Below are 18,928 nucleotides of genomic sequence, written 5' to 3'. Positions count from 1 at the left end.
ACTACTAAGATAAATATAATTTTTTCTACATAATTATTAAAGCTAAGAAAGACAGGTTACTTGGTCATTAAAATTAGCTTTTTACTAGTAAAAATGGCATTACGTTTAGAATCTAGAATAAGAGAAATGTTTTAATAAATATTACTTTTCTTCTTCTGAATAAAAGTAGCCGATAAAACCTCATTTTGTCATTACAGTGTTTTATATGAACATCAAGAATCACTTCACACGTAAACCGACGAGAATATATATTCAAAAGTCGCCGTTTAGGGAAATAATGGAACAATAGTACATGCAAATAGTATGGAAATTTCAGTCAATGTGATTAGGTTTGAAATTTTCATAGAGCTGTCCAAAACACTTGAGCAAATACGGTACCTCACACAACGCAATTTTAGCAATGTTAAACATTTACTGTTGTTCCGAATGTCCGTTTATAAAATGGAGCATTCTTTCTGGAAACAGCACAAAACATTATCTGTCATTCAGCAAACTGTATAGAAGTCGAAACAAGCTCTGGGTAAAATTATTGTAACAATGAATGTTGTTGCATCGTTTTCGATTTAAATGATCACGTCGAGAATTCATTAATTGTCCGAAGAACAATTAAGCTCATGAGATGTCACTACTGTATTTCAAAACCCGCCGTTCTTAAGAATGGGCAATTGATAGGATTAAATTTGTTTGTGACTAAGACAAAGATTACATTCTTTGTCTTAGTACCTAAAGTACTAAGATTTTAAGGTACTTTCTCAAGTATATTTCTATTTTCATGGCTTCAATCGCACACACTTAATTATACTGGGTGTTTCAAATTACAGTAACCCCTATTCACAGCAACGGAGAGAAAACCAGTAGACAAAAAGGCCTGAAACTTGAGAAAGTACCTTAAATCAGATCATGCAGAAGAAATTTTGACAATAAAAAAAATTCAAAAATGACTGATGGGGGAAATATGGCTCTGAGCGGGATAAAATTACATTAATGTCAACCGAATGGTATGTCACTTACTCGGAATCATTTCAAAATGACAAATGAAACTGTGCGATGATCATATCAAATCATATCAACATCTGATTCTGCAAGCAGATCTGGGTGATCAATGGAAGCGACATTCAATGCGTTGGCCTTCTCAGAGTTAATGACGTCGGTGCAATGATATCTCGTGTTTAAGAGATTCTTCCTGAATTTGTTAAGTAGTTATTCAATTACCTGAAGAATATCCAAATAACGAAAAAAAGGTTAAAATACTATCGCTTTTTAAGGAGGAGCATATTAGATTATATGAAAATTACAGCGGCATTGTGTATATATAATACATTATGTAAATTACAGGCAGGATTTAGGATGGGGTGGAAGTTGCAGTGATGCATTCGCACTAAAAGTACCTTAGAAAAAAGACGAGAATTTAATTTACAGAATCACCTGGTATTTACAGATTATGAAAACGCCTTATTGATAAAAGCTATCAAAAACAGTTGGGAAATTCATTTAAGAGCCTGTGTAATAATACAATAACAAAACGAAATGACCTAATAAGGAAATGGAAATATGTCATAAATCCAGGAATAAACATCAGTTGACATATTTTGCGTATGATCTCGTAATAATACAAGAATCAAAGGATGACCCTCGGAGATCTGTTCACTATTTGCAGCAACTAAATAGTAAATACTGTTTACAAATTTCATTAAACGAAACCGAAACTATGGCATTTCGGAGTAAATATCCCATGCGGATTAAAATAGTAATGGAAAACCAAACTCTAGAACAAGTAACACATTTCCAATATTTTGGATGCGATGTAACATTTGAGGAGACATGATATACACAATATCCGACACGTACTGAAAGAGTATTCGAATAGGATATAATATTTGATGTAGATGACAAATTGCGTCGTTTTCAAGCGATCTGCGTTAGTATAAGACGGACAACGAAGACGGAACAAATTTTTATGAAATCATTTTTATGATACCAACAATATTAATGTTTCCGAAAGAGAAAAAAGACGAAAACAGAATACACGAAGCTGAAATGAAATTTCGTAGAGCAGTTTAATGACGTACAAGAATGGATAGAAGGCGAAATAATGAAAGAAAGAAATTGCAAACATACAATAAATAAGATGAAATAACACCCGATGAATTGGAGAGAACATGACAACGAATGGAAGAAGAGAGGCTACCAAAAGAAGAAATTAAAGACAAAATGTACAGAAAAAAATATGTTGGAATGAAATAAATGGAAGAGCAATTCTTTAGATGTCGGTTTTAGCCTATTCCTTGAAAGAAGAAGAATAAAGTCAAATGGTTAGTAAGCGGAAGAAAATGAATAGATGAAGGTTAGTCTTTCGGGAAAACAGTGAGTGAGACTTTTTCCAAACAAAACTGGTTAACTACACTTTAAATACAATGATAGCGAGAGTCCATTCTGATATAGTTGCAAGTAAAATATTCCTTTCATGTTCAGAAAACGAAATTAAGTAGCGATTAGCTGTATGCTGACACATAACTATTAATCCTGCTTAACTCACTGATGACGTTTGAAATATCTTCCTTCCAATACTGGATGAGTCTGTGAAGTTAATCTCAGAATTTATAAATATTGACATTTTAAGGTTTGGAAACAGGACTAAGTTGCTGATCGTTTATGATTCTCTTTTCAAATAATGATGATTTGCAGCAATAGCGATTGAGGACAAGGTCTCGTATATATCTCCATACAAACGGTATTGTGTTTTGACATTAAGTTATTGATTTCAGAGAAAATTCGACACTTGCGTTGTATACGAGATGGTTTGATTTAGAAGACTATGCAGTTAATATTTCGCTGTTCCGATGACTTTGACAAATGGCAAGTTAAGACGAGACCTCTTGATTCCATTTCATTTCAACTTCCTCCAATTGGTTCATTCATCATCCGAATTACACTAAACGAGTGATACACGACTTCACCCCCCTACCCGATTATCGCACTTCTGAGAGATTTGTAGACGTTCATTGTCAAAAACGGATGTCTGAGAATTGCGAATATTGCAAAGTTCTTATATTGAGAGAAGGCGAAAAAAGCGTCAAATTTGATTATGTTTTGTGTAAATTAAAGTGGAATATTAAGTAATTAATGAAAGAATTTCTTGATTAAATCAAGTAGAAAACGTCCTTCAGGAAATGGGACTTTCAATGTTTTCCTGTTGGTAATGTGAGTAACATGCGTTCGTTCTTCGTATGAATGAAGAATAAATTAATTAATTAAAAATAAATGAAGAATAAATTTACTAAATGAATGTCTGTGAATTATTTTTTTCATTATTTAAGATAGCGTATTAAATGTTTTAAATAAAGCATGGATGTCTTATTTTAGGTTATTAAATTCTTTCAAATCTTTTAAATTCCTCAAAAAATACATTAAGTTGGTGAATTGGAGATGTCAGATTTTATTCTCCATAGATGATTCAGCTTTGTAGTCTCGAATAATGTTTGCTCACTAAATTTAGGGATTGCGTTTAGATGCGTAAGTAGTTATTACATTTCTTTTGCCCATCGCAATGTGGGCGAAGAATAATGAAATTTGTCATGAACGATCTTCTTAAATCTAATAGTCTTTTTTCCTTTGCATAATACCATCCAAATGGGAAAATAACATTATGTATACATTATTAAAAATATGTTGTAGGTTCTGTTTAGGATGAATTATTTCCATACGTTATATGAAACAAAAACCAGAGGCCTATGGAGTGACAGAGCATCATGGGTTTTTTAAAAGGAAAAAAGTAGGAATTTAACCGATGCTTACACAATTATAATTCATCTAAAACCATTTCTCTTTAGATCCATTGTTAAATGATGTCATTATATAAGAAATTATTTTTATATCCTCAAAAGATTTCCAATCTTACAACACTTTAGTACAAAATACAAACATTTTAACAGTAACGTAACACATTCACGCATATTTAGTTTTCTCTTTGAAATAATTGCTTATACGAACGGGGCCGATAATATGATTTGTAAGAAGATCATTCCGTATCTAAATGGAAATTATCTATTTGATAATTTAGCCATCGCAAAGCACAATCTAATGTAGGAAACATTTGTTTAAAATATAAAGAAAATCTTCTATTAATTGGAGGTGTTTGACACTGATTAATCAACAGAGATGCGTCTGTTCGTGACTTTAGTTGACACCGAGAGTCTCTAAACTTCTGAGTTTAAAAACATAAACTGTTTAAAATGCAATGAAAAATAAAATGTAAAGCAGACAAAAGGGGGTGGGGAGTTGTCCTCCGAGAACAAAAACGCGCACAGTGATGTACATAGATGTGCAAACGAGACTGTTTCTACATCGAGTTAAAAATATATTTAGTTTCAAAGTGAGGATGTGCCAGCTGATCCCTAAGAGAAGAAATGAAGGCCATAAAATGTTACTTCCACCTAAACAGACTTCGTTGTAACTAATTAAACGAACGGAAAGTGTGCCATGTTTTATGTAAGGACAGCTATGGCATAATGACATAAATTCCACTTAATTTCCAACCATGATTTGTCACTTATTGTGCGTAACAAGGGGCAAAATACATGCTGAGAATTGCAGTTCATTTCAGCTATTATGTACAAATCGCAAAGTGAATGTTGCTTCCGCACATAATTACTATAAATGTTAAAACGTACTGAGTGCTAGTCAGTCATATCATCCGTACGTGTTGCTTCTTGTATTAAGCAATCAAAAATATCATTGGGAAAAATGGTTTTGACCTTCAAATGTTTTATGGATTTATTTATTTTTTTTTTTTGAGTAAATAATATTGACAAGTGCTGCTTGTCCTCCGCAATAAAACGAGCTATTTCAGTTGTGTATTGTCAGAATGTGCCAAAGAACACAAGTTTCTTATATTCTTGCTCGGCAGTCTCTTGGGAAGAAGGGGGGGGGGGGACTAATCGATGCTTTTCATAACATGATTTCCTCTCTGGTAGACACAGGAAGTTACTTTGACGCAATTCTCAGCGTGCGAAACATTCCCGTCACGTCCAGATGTATTGCATTTCTGGCACTGCAGAGTTCTCTCTGTATGTGCATTACCTACTGACGCCATTGGAAGACACGAGTCCGAAATGCATGGAAGATTTTACCCCCCACCACACACACACACGAATACTCTCGTGAGAATTGTTCAATGAATCGGAGTTTTGCAGTGAATATATCTCGCTTGTCAACCACAACCAATCCCAATGTTTATTGCCAAGCAACTCAGATGCATTGTGGGATAGCAGTGTTTCTGCAGAGTTCTGATTTCATTGCCATAATACATTTAACAGCATCTTTCCAATCGTCTTTTTTTTATTCATCCGTAAAAAGTCCATGCATTTTAGTTAACTAGAATTAATAAATTAGTACAAAGCAGATATCATCTGCGTCGAATGTAATTGAATATTGTTATAATTTGCAGTTCTACGCATGGCAATATGTTTCCACTGTTGCACCTCTTTATAAAGCATGAAATTTACAATTACCAGCAATTGAGCCAACAGATGTTAAAGACAAGCGAATTTAGAGAGTTAAAAGGATGTTGTGAAATCGAATGAAATAATTTAAGCATTTTCTTTGAATTTTGTCTGCAAGTAAGTAAAAAATCAAATATGCCTAGAAAGACCCATATTATATTTAAATGAATTACTCTCTGAATTGACCATAACGTAACAAAAATAATTGCCATAGCAAACCTCCAAGTTTTATAGCTTACATTACTCATACTAGTACATGCTTCAATTCATTTGAATATAATAATTTTGGCATCGGTAATTTATTAAATATTTATGCGATATTAGAGAATAGAATTTATCTGCATAGGAATAGCACTATGAAAATCACTTTCCAAACGTTTTTTTTTCTTTGTTGTAGATACACATTTTCTAATATACAATTAAAAATTGGTGTTTCCAAGAAATAGTATTTCAAAAATCTTAAATAGAAAAATAGATTCATGTGCAATTAACTCATAAAACTGGTCATTCTCTATAGAAGTTCTTTTTTTCTTTTATAAATAAAGCAGTGACAGAAGAAACGATTGAAGGCACCCGATTAAACCTAGTCACTATCGATTATCGAAATAAACTATTATGCTGAAATCAATAATTTGTCGAGAAATATCTGTTTTTATTGAAGAAAATTCTCTCCTGTACTAATACCAACATAAACAGAAGATTTATTTTGCATTCTTCGGTACCTTAGGATGTCTCATCTTGTTATAAATAATGAAAAGGGTTTTAACAAATGAACTAAAAATAGTTTATTGAAATGTCAAGTGTGATCAAACTAAACCCATTTATAAAACAAATGTGTAGTGTAAGGGCTATATTTTTTTATTCCTTATTATGTCTGTCACAGAATTATCTAAATGGATTAGCGAACTGTAATTCATAAAAGTTACCTCTGGTTCAAATTATCTACAATATTAATTATCTTTAACTTTACTAAACAGTTCACATCAATAACAGTAACTCTCATAATGTGCACATGTGTAGGAATTATAAAAATTCGTTGGTAATTACAATTAAAAAGTTTTAATTTTAATTACCAGTATAAAAGTTGTATGGAATAATAAACTACACTGTAAATTTTGCAAATTATATGAATTTTCTACTCATATATGAGGAAAGCACATATATAGTAAGTACACCTTTTATTATAGTAGGACAATGTTTATATTAATGAACTTTATGGAAATTTTGCTACTACATTAATCCCCAGCCTGGAGCCACACCTCAAGTACAAATATCCTCAACTACAGAGAGTGCGAAACAAATGTCTTCGCATGATCTTAAACGCACCATTTTATATCAGAAATGCCCAACTCCACCGGGATACAAATATCCCCTACATCTACTCCTTCCTGCAATCTTCAGCAGTCAAGTTCTTCTCAACATCGTCTTCACATCCAAATGAACCTGTACAACAAGCAGCATATTATGACGAAACAGATGTCTCCAAATATAGGAAACCTAAGGTCATCCTAATTCCTAATGAAGATCTTTAACTCGCACCCACTCGGGCAGAGCACTTAACTCATAAAATTTTCCCTACACCTTATCAGATAGCAGGAATTATGAAAGCATTTTGCTTCACTCTTATATATAGCAACGTCTTGCGTTTGCTACATTAAGGATGGGGTAAGAGGAAGGAGGCTCCTAAAACTGAGGGTAACAGATTGCAATTCTGTAGACAATAAAGTGTTAACTGAAGCGCCTCGGCTGTTGCAGTTACCTAGCCATGACCAGAGCTTTAAGCAATACCACCCCATCCACATATTTTCTTCTACAGATAACGGGAAATATGAAAAGCATTCTTGCTTCACCTATCTAGTCAAAAAATGTTTTATTTTATTTATTTGCTACATTAATCTCGAGTTCATATTAAATAAATTGATTCTTGCTGATAATCCGATTATATAGGATTTTAACATTTATATCTACTTCTTTGTATTAATAGTTAAATTTTATTGGGAGTTCGTTGATTAAGGGATAACTGTTTTATTCATTATTCAATTAAAGTTACGTAGATATAAAAATCATTCGATTAACTACAATGTTTTGAGTCGCGTATCGTTGATCATCAGTTGAAAATTAAATAATTAATGGTTAGAGAATAAAATCTCTCGCTATATGCAGTATCAACGATTAAGGTAAGTGCCAGTTACTATTAGTATGCAGTGAAGTGCATGCGATAATACGCTATTATTATCAAGAACTGTGTATACTCGTAGTTATTGTATATTTCCCCTATTTTTGGCGTAGAGAGTTCATTATTAAGTTTGAGACTTGGGTGATGCCGAAGTACTTCGGAACTTTCTCTAAAGCGACCTATTTATAGCAACATCTGCGCAGTAATTTGGTGTCAGTCCAAATGATCCTTCGGCTAGTATTGCCAATCTCGTGTTCTGTTTGACCCGATGTGTTCCGTTTTTGGAGGTAAAGAAGGATTGATGTTTAGAAAGTATCTGAATCTAGATCCTAGGCAGCAGATAAATCAAATGTTAATAAATTTCATAGGAGATACTCGCGTTTATATCAATGATTGTTATTTTCTTAAAGCTCTTCATCAGGATGAATTACAACTCCTGTGTTCCTCTCTTGTAGGCTTATAATATAATATACGATGTAGGGCTTTATTTGTAGGTAATATTCAGCTGGTGCGTAAGTATAGAGAATTCATTAAATAGAACCACGAAGAATTAGCCAGCAGGGGTGGGATATAAATCAGAAGGAGGCTAATTAACTGTACACTATTATAGTGAGTGTTAAAAGGCATGTTTATGTTAGCAGGTTACCTTTACGTTATACATTGGGAATTAAAAGAGTGTAACTAGGCTCTTGATTTACTTGCTTGATTTCAGCGAGCACGCCTTTCTTGACCTTTTATTCTCTCCTGCACGCGCATGTATTACGAATAATCAACGTGGTGATTATCCTTGACTATCTCAGATGCATAGAATTTTGTAATTGAATAATGACATCGTAGGAATTTCTACTAGCGAAATATAGAGTTCCTTTCATTATCTTTTTTTTTAGTATAAAATAACTTTGCATTAATTATGATATCAAAAATTCATAGGTTTTCTAAAGTTATTATTGCAATAGACAAGAATTTTTTGTCAATATTCTAGAAACCAATTCCTTTCTAGGATGAATTTTATCCTAAAAAAAATCCAATGGAATAATGTGTGAGCAGTGAATGTCAGTGTTCTATTTAATTTTCCTGATTTCGCAACGTAAAACTGTTCTCAATGTTGTAAAACTAAACAGCCAAGTCTTCTTCTCTCCCGTAGTCCTAAATAGACCGTTGGGTCATTCATGGCTGGTAGGTAATATTCTTTGTTAGCCTCCTCCAATCATCTCGGTCTCTTGTTCTTGATGTCAGTTGAGAAAGGGAGGAATTTGTCCATTTTAATCGAGGTCGGCCCCTAACCCTTGATCCCGGAACGATTCCTTCTATCAGTCCATTTTAATCGAGGTCGGCCCCTAACCCTTGATCCTGGAACGATTCCTTCTAGTGCTTGCTTTGGAATGCCATTAGCCCTCTCCACATTACCGAACCATTTCATCTGTCTTCTTCTGATATAACTGTCAGAATATTTTTCCTTTTTCTCCCATCTATTGAATCAATCAGCTTTCGGACATTTGCATTGGTTTCGTGAGCAGTATAGGGAATTCTCAAAAGTCTTCTGTAAGTTTTCATTTCAAAAGATAGGAGTCTCCTGTCATCTTCCCTCAATAAAGTCCAGGCCTCACAATCATACAAGAGGATAGAATTTACCAAGGTGTCAATTAGTCTTAGTCTGGTTGTGATTGCTATTCTGTTATCTCCTCATAATGGTTTTAACTTCTGTAGGGCCACGGTTGCCTTAGCAATTCGGTATTTAATGTCAGTTTTTGAACGACCATCTTGACTCAACGTGCTTCCTAGATAAGTGAGCTTGTTTACATTCTCAATTTGTTTATTGCCAATTTGTATCTTTAAGAATTCAACATCTGATTTTGAGGTTATCATTGTTTTTGTTTTTTGTAGATTTATGTATAATCCATATTTTTTTAATGTTCCGAAAAGCGGCTGGTTATCTCTTGTAATTCTTCTTCACTTTCACCAGAAGATCGATATCGTCTGCAAAACGTAAGTTGTTTATTCTTAGTCCGCCAACTACTATTCCAGTGTCATATTCATAAAGAGCTTCATCTATGACATATTCCAGAAAACAATCAAAAAGAAGAAGAGACAAGATGCATCCCTGCCTTACCCCCCCATTCTGCCGGAACGGTTCAGTGCTGTAATTTTTAATTTCAATTCTCATATCAGATGAGGAATAAAGAGATTTTATGATCCTAATGATTTTGTTGTCAATACCGTAATGTTCTAAACTTTCCATAATGCCTTGTACGATATTGAATGAAAAGCTTTTTGAAAGTCTAAAAAGTTGTGACAGATTATTTTGTTATGTTCTATGTATTTTTCACCTAGTATGTGTATTGTAAAAATATGGTCGATTGTACTTCTGGACTTCCATAAACCTGTTTGTTCATCTGATAATCAGTTTTCTATTTTCTTTTCGATTCTTGACAATAATATTTTTAACAGGATTTTGCTTGGATGACTAATAAGGCTTATTGTTCTATAGTTGCTACATTTATTTCTGTTTCCCTTTTTAGGAATAGGGACAAGGACAGACGTCCAACAATCAGAAGGCCAAGTCTCTGTGTTCCATACGTCCTGGAATAAATTTAGCAAGATATCTATGATGATATCACCTCCTTCGCGTATCAGTTCCATTGTAACACCTCAATTCCCGGTGATTTTTTTTGTTTTTGAGGAGTTAACTGCTGCAATAACTTCTTTTAATATCGGGTAATCTCCTTCGTCCGAACCTCCTGGCAAAATTCCGTCCAAAATATCGGCAGTCAGTTTATGGTCCAAATACACCAACTGCCAAGTACACATATTTAAATTTAACTAACAGGAACCTGTATTTAGAGATTAAAAACATTCCTTTTTCAATCCACTGACAATAAACTGAGAGAAAGTGATACACAAAACCATAAAATAAGCATTTGTTATGAGATATTTTATTTCCGTACTTGGAAATTTTGTCTTCCCATAACCTCCCATTTGCTTTCTATAATAGAAGTGGTTTGAATTCCTTATCTAAATATTTTTTTATCATAGCATTTGATTAAAATTTCAATTTACTTCAACGTGTTAAAGTATAAGAAACAACAAAGCACGGAAACAGGTAAATCAGGAAATAACAGAAATCAGGTAATTAAAGGGATAAAAATCCTATGTTGTTATATAGCCAGTAAGTGAAACTCAAGATCGAGAACTACGACCTCTCCTCATAATGTAATGACAGTATTACATCTCCTAGGAGCTGTGTTTTACATTGTGAGAGAATATCAAGAATAGTGAGGGAGCTTGCTCCATCTTTGCTTCTAATTGCCTTCGCCGATAGTTTTTCGGCATTGAAACTCATAAATCGTAGTTCTCGATCTTGAGTTTCACTTACTGGCTATATAACAACATAGGATTTTTATCCCTTTAATATCTATTAAGTTGCCAGAAAACTAGCCGTTTGGCTTTTCATTGTAATTACGGAAATCAGGTAAGTGACATTGTTAGTAAAAAGAAAGAAATCATCAATTATTTGGTATGGCGACTCTATAATAAAACATGCCATTGATGAGAGAGTTATAAATCGATCGATCGAAACTTAAAAAATCGATTTTTTTAAGTTTCGATCGAAAATTAAAAATATAACGGAAGCAATTCATAAACAGAAAAGAAAAGTAAATGAAATCGTAGTTGTAGATGGTACGAACGATTGAACTGGCGATAAGTTCAGTATGAGAGAAGACATGAAAAGGTTGTTGGAAGAGGCGAGAGTGAACAAGTGAAAATACACAGTATTTTAACTCGCTATGATAAAAATGAATTAAAAAGAAGGGCTATGATGGCAAACGATTCGATGCGTAGGCTGTGTAGAAGGAATGGATGCGAGTTTTTGGATTTGTGGAGTGAGTTTGAGGGAAGATTGGATTTGTATAAGAGAGATGGCCTACACCTGAATGCGTTTGGTATCAGGAGTCTGGAAAAAATAACTGGTATGAGACCTAACACAGAGACACAAACTAAATTATAAAGGGAGGAATGGTGTGGATGTAAGAGCGACAATGTTATATAACTGTGTTAATGATGGGAATGGGCTTTCTCATGGAAATGTTGACGAGGAAAGAACGATTTCGACTTTGTGTTCGTCCGGTTCGGACCCATCAAACGTGTGCAAAGACGTCTACATATATAAGGCATTAGAGAAGAACAGAGATCTGGTAGTTGTCCAACTGTGTCAGCTAGACTGCAGACACGACAATACAAAAGAACATGCATGTAGATTATTATGTCTGTACATGAATGTTAGGAGTATCAGAAACAAAGGGGTAGAGTTTGTTGCCTCGGTCAAAATGTTGCGACCTCAGATTGTAGGCATTAGTGAGACCGGGCTATCAGACCTACTAACTGGTATGGAGTGTTGGAGTGTCAACGGTACAGTATTTTAGGAAGAATAGGAGAGGAGGAGGAGTGCTGATAATGATATCGGATGACTTGAATCCAGTTAGAGTTGAGACCTATGACTGTAGTAATACTACTACTAACAGTATTTCATGTGGCACTGAGTTTGAAGCCATTTGGTGCGAGATGGAATCTAACAAGGTCACTTGCAGAGTGAGATGATGTTGTTACAGACCTGGTGGATCGGTTGCTAGTGATGAAGAAATGTATAACCAAACAGAAAAAATGAGCGCGAAAAGAGTAATCATAATGAAAGGCTTTAATTATCCAAATATTGATTGGATAACATTACAATTTCATGAGAAGAATGAAAATGCATTTATGAGCTGTTGCGGATAACTTCCTCAAGCAGCATGTGACAGAAGTAACTCGAGGTCAAAGGGTGTTAGATCTGATTCGAGTGTCAGAGGGCGTTTCAGTTAAAGACGTAACCATTTCGCTTCCAGTTGGTGACAGTGATCATGCAGTACTCACTTGGGAAATGACTAAGTTTTTGAATGTTTCACTCAGAAAAGGTTACGTGATGAACAACAAAGCAGGAAATTATGACCAACTGAGGAGTATCCTGAGTTTAGTAGAATGGAATCAGTTGCTGGATGGAAAGGATATCGACAGTGCATGGGAAGCATTTAAACAATATTAAATGATGCGATATCAGAATGTGTCCCGAGAGTTCGAAGAATAAATAGAGTAGGATTTAAATGGATGTGTAATCTTATTAAGCAAGTTCGTAAGATAATGACGATGTGGAAGGAATACCGTTTGCATAAGGATGACGTCCGTTATGAACGTTATAAGCAGCAGTCTAGAATAGTCACAACTGTTGTACAGAAAGCAAAGTCTGATTATGAAAAGAAACTGGCTCTGCGTGCTAAAGACAACCCACAAGAATTCTATCGATATGCTGCAAGTAAAAGAAAGAATGAATATGAAATTTTTCATATTTAATAAAGTTAAGCTAGTCGTAGATTTTTCTTTTCTTTTTTTTTTTGTCTTACCATGTGCAGACAGCTGTGTATTGCCATTTCTAGTATTAAAACGATGGGGTGGTCGAGTTGTCTTAACGATATCATTAAATGTGACAAGCATTTCTAATAAAAAATGTTTCTATGGATAATGTCATATCACAGATTCGGGTGCAACCTGTTAGAAAGAATGGCTCGCCACTGCTCTAAATAATTATAATAAAAATACCCAAGAAGATTATCTTAGGATACTAGAAAATTCTAATGATTCAAGGTATGCCAGTGTAAGAGTAAATACAAGTAACTAGGGGTAATTAAAGAAATGTACTAAAAGTCTACTACATGCAAATTTGTTTTCATAATAGCTTCATTCATCCTTTCAGTTTTACTTTTCGATTGAAAAAATCGACACATTTACAATTAAATGATCGTGTGTGTGTGTGTGTGTGTGGACACGGATAAATGATACTGTCAATCATTCGCAGTTCAATATGAAACTTTTTTTTTTCTTTAGAATAACCTTACTTTAGAGTCCTCAGCTGTCATTAACAAGATGAATCGTTGGTTTACACAGAATCTGCAAATATCACTCGTACAGTCAAGAACTGTTTATCATTCTAAGTCTTCTTTTCCTTGAAAAATATTTCCTTTCTCCAAATGCTAGAAATTATTAGAAAATTCGTACTGGTTTTAAAGTAATTAATTCGCAATTTATAATTTATGTCTCATTTCACTAACAGCCATGCTAAGAAAGAAGGGGGGGGGGAATACACGTGGAGAATTCAAAAGATAAACGCGAGTATTTTCATAATGTAAAAGAACATCTTGAGAGCAATCCTTCCATAGGAATAGCAGGTTTCAGTTTTTCTTTTGAATTCGCCTATCCATTCCATACTCGCTATTCTTCCCAAAATGTTATGAAGAACCGACTTGTGTACTTCTGTATCCGTATCCTAACCAATGACCCCCTGGTAAAATCGACAAAGTCTCTTCTCCCTTTGCAATGTGGAGTGAACACTGATCGAAACACATATATCGTATCTTTTCATGTTTTTTTTCAACTGCTGTAACATTACACGTGTACCATGAATGTTATCGACAACAGAGCAATAAAGTTAGTAATAATGACAGTAACCTTTATAATCTCGAACTTGAGAAACAACAGCTGTCCAAACCGCTATTATTTCCCCTAGTGTTATTATCAACATCAGCAGGAAACAGCCAAATATATTGGAATTCTTTAGATAGCATTCTAATAAAGACGTTACGAATGAGAGAAAAAAAATTGAATGGGTTGTTTCTAACTGCTATTTTGATGGCATTTTAACCGTAATAGGCCATTGGAAACAGCTGATAATGAACAAATGGGAAAAAAACTTAACTGCACTGAACTTTGAAAAAATAAAGCTGAGTTCCGAGAATACAACATTAGGTGAAAGAGAATTTTGGAAGGGAAAAAACTTATAATTGTAGGCCCAACATTGCAGAGGAAGTTGGTTTATCTCGACAATCAGATTGCGGTTGATTTGTTTATAGTATTTCTCGCATACCCTATTAAAAAAAATAAAGATCAAAAAAGGAATAACATGGTGTGACTCGAAAATAAACAAGAAAAATCGATTATTATAATACAGCTATATTGCCTGCTTCAGTTTAGGAGTGCCCCTGTTTAAATGTCATTGGCTATTTACTCATGGGTTCTTAGGGCATTATGAGTGTAGATGTACTAAAAAGTATATGTAGCTTAAGGAACAGAAATTGCACATACCTTTTTCTGGGTGTTGTGGCTTTTCCTCTGTCTGCGATGTCGAGAACTGCAGAGTGTGTGTGTGGTGTGGAGGGGGGGGGGGGGGGTAGGCAGTTTGGTAGAACACACACTCTGCAGTTCTCGACATCGCAGACAGAGGAAAAGCCACAACACCCAGAAAAAGGTATGTGCAATTTCTATTCCTTAAGCTACATATACTTTTTAGTACATCTACACTCATAATGCCCTAAGAACCCATGAGAAAATAGCCAATGACATTTAAACAGGGGCACTCCTAAACTGAAGCAGGCAATATAGCTGTATTATAATAGTTTATAATGAGGAGTAACATGGGAGTTTTCCCAGAAATAATATACAAGAAAAATCGAGTTTTAAGACTGGTATTCTCACCAATTTGGAGGACCTGAAGTGCAATATTTATGCTAACAATGAAGAATGACTAAAACATGTATAGTGTTGCTAATATATCTAGAGGAAACTCGATCTTCTTAAGTTCATCTATTGCACAGAATTATCGCACATTTTACTGTGTTTCTACATTTTATATTGAAGTGGTGACCACCATCTTACCACGTATATTTCGTTCTTAACGTGTTAACATACTTGTAATGGGTTTGCCCTAATGTTTCCATGCAAATATGGACAACCGTCTTAATCAACTAACAAATTTATTGCATGCAGAGTTTGGTTATGTAACAATTTTGCATTCCTCTATACGCCGACTTGATGTGTTATTAGAAAATGCGTATTCCTTTTAAAGTATTAAATTATAAATATTTTTTCCTTTACATGTAAAATTACAAAAGGAGAAAAAGCTGTCCTTTTAAAAATACAGAAAATTACAGATACACCTCTTTTACTTTCTAATAACGATAAAGAAAATAGCATTTTCACTTAAGATAACCGTTTTTTTTTTAAGCTTAAAGAATTTTCTTCTAATAAAGCAATTACTCCGTAATCCGACTAATCTTGGGTGTTTTTATATGAATAATAACCTGCAGAATCCCATCTTTCTTAATGGAAAAATACCGCATTTCGAAATATATTCATCCTGTGCTATTTTCGTTTGGCTCATGAACTTCAATTAACAGTTTTGAGGGTAAACGTGATTTTCTAATAAAATATTTTATCGGAAAATTTATACCACTTTTCGTTGTCATGTCATCAACGTCCGTTGATAGATGATGGAATATCAAACATCTAAAAATGAGCAAAATAATTCTTGGTGTCTAGTGATGCCATCACAAGACCCCCTAGGAATATCTTAATGTACCACTATTGACCATCGGTGCTATTGCTTTATTAAACCCAAAAGGATTTCTTTATAATGTGTGGATGATTGGGGAGATGGGAGTGAACCGTGATTTAAGAAGCTATGAATATTTTTCGAAGCCAATTGATTGATTCACATGATTGCTTTTTTTGCCATCAAGAAATCCTCAGATGTTTAGTAATCAGTTTTGGATTCGACTGTTAAATTAATTAAGAAATTACTTAAATCTCGTATCAATAAGAATATAAATAAAATGAAAAGGTCAAAACTAGTAGGTAAGCATATAATAATCCTTTTTCCTGGCTGAATTTTAATGAATTTTCAAAATTATCTGTATATATAGAATAAATATCGAGATATAAATAAACAGTTCCAAAATAATCATGAAAAGGGCGCTGGTTTAATAAGTTCATGCTCAGGTTTTGCACCTGAGCATGGACTTATTAATGAAGATAAGTTCTCTGGGCTTATTTCATGGATCGATCTACCAGAGTAAATTATTTAACTTTACAGTTGGATCTAAAAATACTGTCCCCAGTGGCCATAATTAAAATTCTAGTAGGACGTTCTTCCTACCAGAAACAGCAAATTTTTTATCCCTGAAAATAGGGAAGCCAGCCATTGAACACTCATTTAACAGATAATACATTGGCCTGATAAATAACCTTAGATGTCAGAGATTAAATCCAGGCATCTCACTCTGCAAAGACACCCTAAAGTTTCCGCTAATGTTATTGGCCATAATCAGGTTAACTGAATAACATGACAGAGAGGGTCATTACCACGAATTTAAACTCTCGAGCCGTTTCTACCTATATTTTTTCTATTTGCTCTTTTGTCATTTATAATTGAATTTTCATTCATTTGCCTTAAAAAAAAAGTACAATTTAAATGAAAAATTACTTTTTTGTTTTCTAAATTTTACAAGTCCCAAACTTAACAAAAAACAAATGCATCTTCGTGATTATTTTCGTAATAATAAAACACTTAAAATTTCCATAAATAAGCAACTAAACAAATCAGCGATCTATCACTTTCACTGAAATAACCTTAGTAGTGATTTTCAATAAATTTATGGAAGAAATCTATAAATTTATTCGACGATGAGATCTTCGTGATTATGCCGCCTAGCAATTGATAGATTCCCGCTAAAGTAGAATACCATTGACCGCTAAAGTTGCCATTTATCGGTCAAGTATTTCAAAAGCTGGGTGCGTGTTTCTGTAAGCTGAAAATTTGTGGTTGAACCTACAAGAAGTAGTACCTTATTTATCTGTTAATTTGTTTTTTGTAATATTAAAAAAAAAAAGGATAAGTTGCACATTCCTTCTCGCTAATGAAATATTTCTTTGTCATATTTTTCTGTGAGTGAGCAGATGATCTCTTTGACAGTACTTTTCTCACTTTCAAGTCAAAGAAGTAATGTACGAGGGTGAAGACATAACAAGAACAGGAATGTTTAAAGAAAACTACCTCTCTTCCTCGACAGTATTTCGGAAAATTACAAACTTGATTCGTTGTCCGCGTCTGCCAAACGCCGATCCATCGTCAAGCAAAATAACCAGCTAAATTTCCTTTTTCCAATCATAACAATGACACTGAGTAATAGAGGTTAAAGGTAAACTGTTGAAACTATGGATATTTGGTCTGCATTTGTGTGTGTTTGAGAACGCACAGGAATGTTGCTACAGGAATATCAGGCGGTTACAGGATATTCAGTGACCTGAATTGCTTCAGGCCTGTAACCACTGCCAACCCCCTTCCTGTCATGTTCCTTCCTCGTTGCTAACCATGATGGCTACTTTCTTACCCCTTCATGTTTCATTCTGACGTTAAATTATTTGAATACGTCAGCGGCGTATTCAAATCTGCTCTTCTTACTTAAAGAAATCTCTAAAATGTCAGAAAAGTTGATGATAAAAAATACTTTAAAAATTCCTTATAATTGCTTACCAGAAACGAGAACTGGCAAATAGCATTTGTGTGCGGAAATTTGTTTTCAAGTAGACATGTGAAAAAATAATTAGTTTTAGCTTTATTTCGATGCTACCAATTTTTGTTTTCTTTGACAATCTAGAAACCACAGTAATTGTGTTTTACCTTCAATATGATAACGAAATAAAGTCGGTTTTCTATTTCTTACACCAACACAAAGAGTTAACAAATCTTAACTCGACTTTTAAAAAAATAGATAGCTCCAACCGAACTCTTCCTACTGCTACTAAACTAGACCCTGCCCAATACTTAAGAACATAACTTACCTTAATGTCTGTTTGGTAAATAGGCTAAAAGAACTTCGGGAAAAAAAAATACAAACACGCCACGTTTATCAAAATGTCTGATACGCCAACACCTCCCTTTTCAGTTTGTTTCAACAGTAAACTGTCTTCACACAGCTGCAAAGGCACTGCGCATGTCTAAAGTTAAGGGAAGGTTGACAAATCGCAGCACTAATGATCCACTTGAATATTGAATCAAAATTCTACATTGCTGTTTACTTGTATTAACGTCATCTTCAGTGAAACTAAACCTATTTCTCTGAGGTAGCATTTTAGTGCTGTGTATTAGCATAAGAACGTATTTGTCTTCTCGAGAATGTTTACTGGGTCGTAAAATAATTCGAAAAAACAACGCAGTAATCTGGTAAATGCCGCACAGTTAATTGCCAGAGCCTGTTCTTAGATATTCAATCTCTTATTAAAACTCAGTTAATGCATAGCTTTAATTTATGTTAATAGAGGATATTGATTTTTAAAAAAATCGACTTTGCAGCATAAAATCCGCAAAATCTCTTATTGTTATACTGAATTA

The sequence above is a fragment of the Typopeltis vanoorti genome, chromosome 18 (genome assembly GCF_054136105.1).
Source record: "Typopeltis vanoorti isolate ZY-2024b chromosome 18, IOZ_Tvanoo_1.0, whole genome shotgun sequence".
NCBI classification, from domain to species: domain Eukaryota; kingdom Metazoa; phylum Arthropoda; class Arachnida; order Uropygi; family Thelyphonidae; genus Typopeltis; species Typopeltis vanoorti.
Note: the sequence above shows the minus strand (reverse complement) of the source record.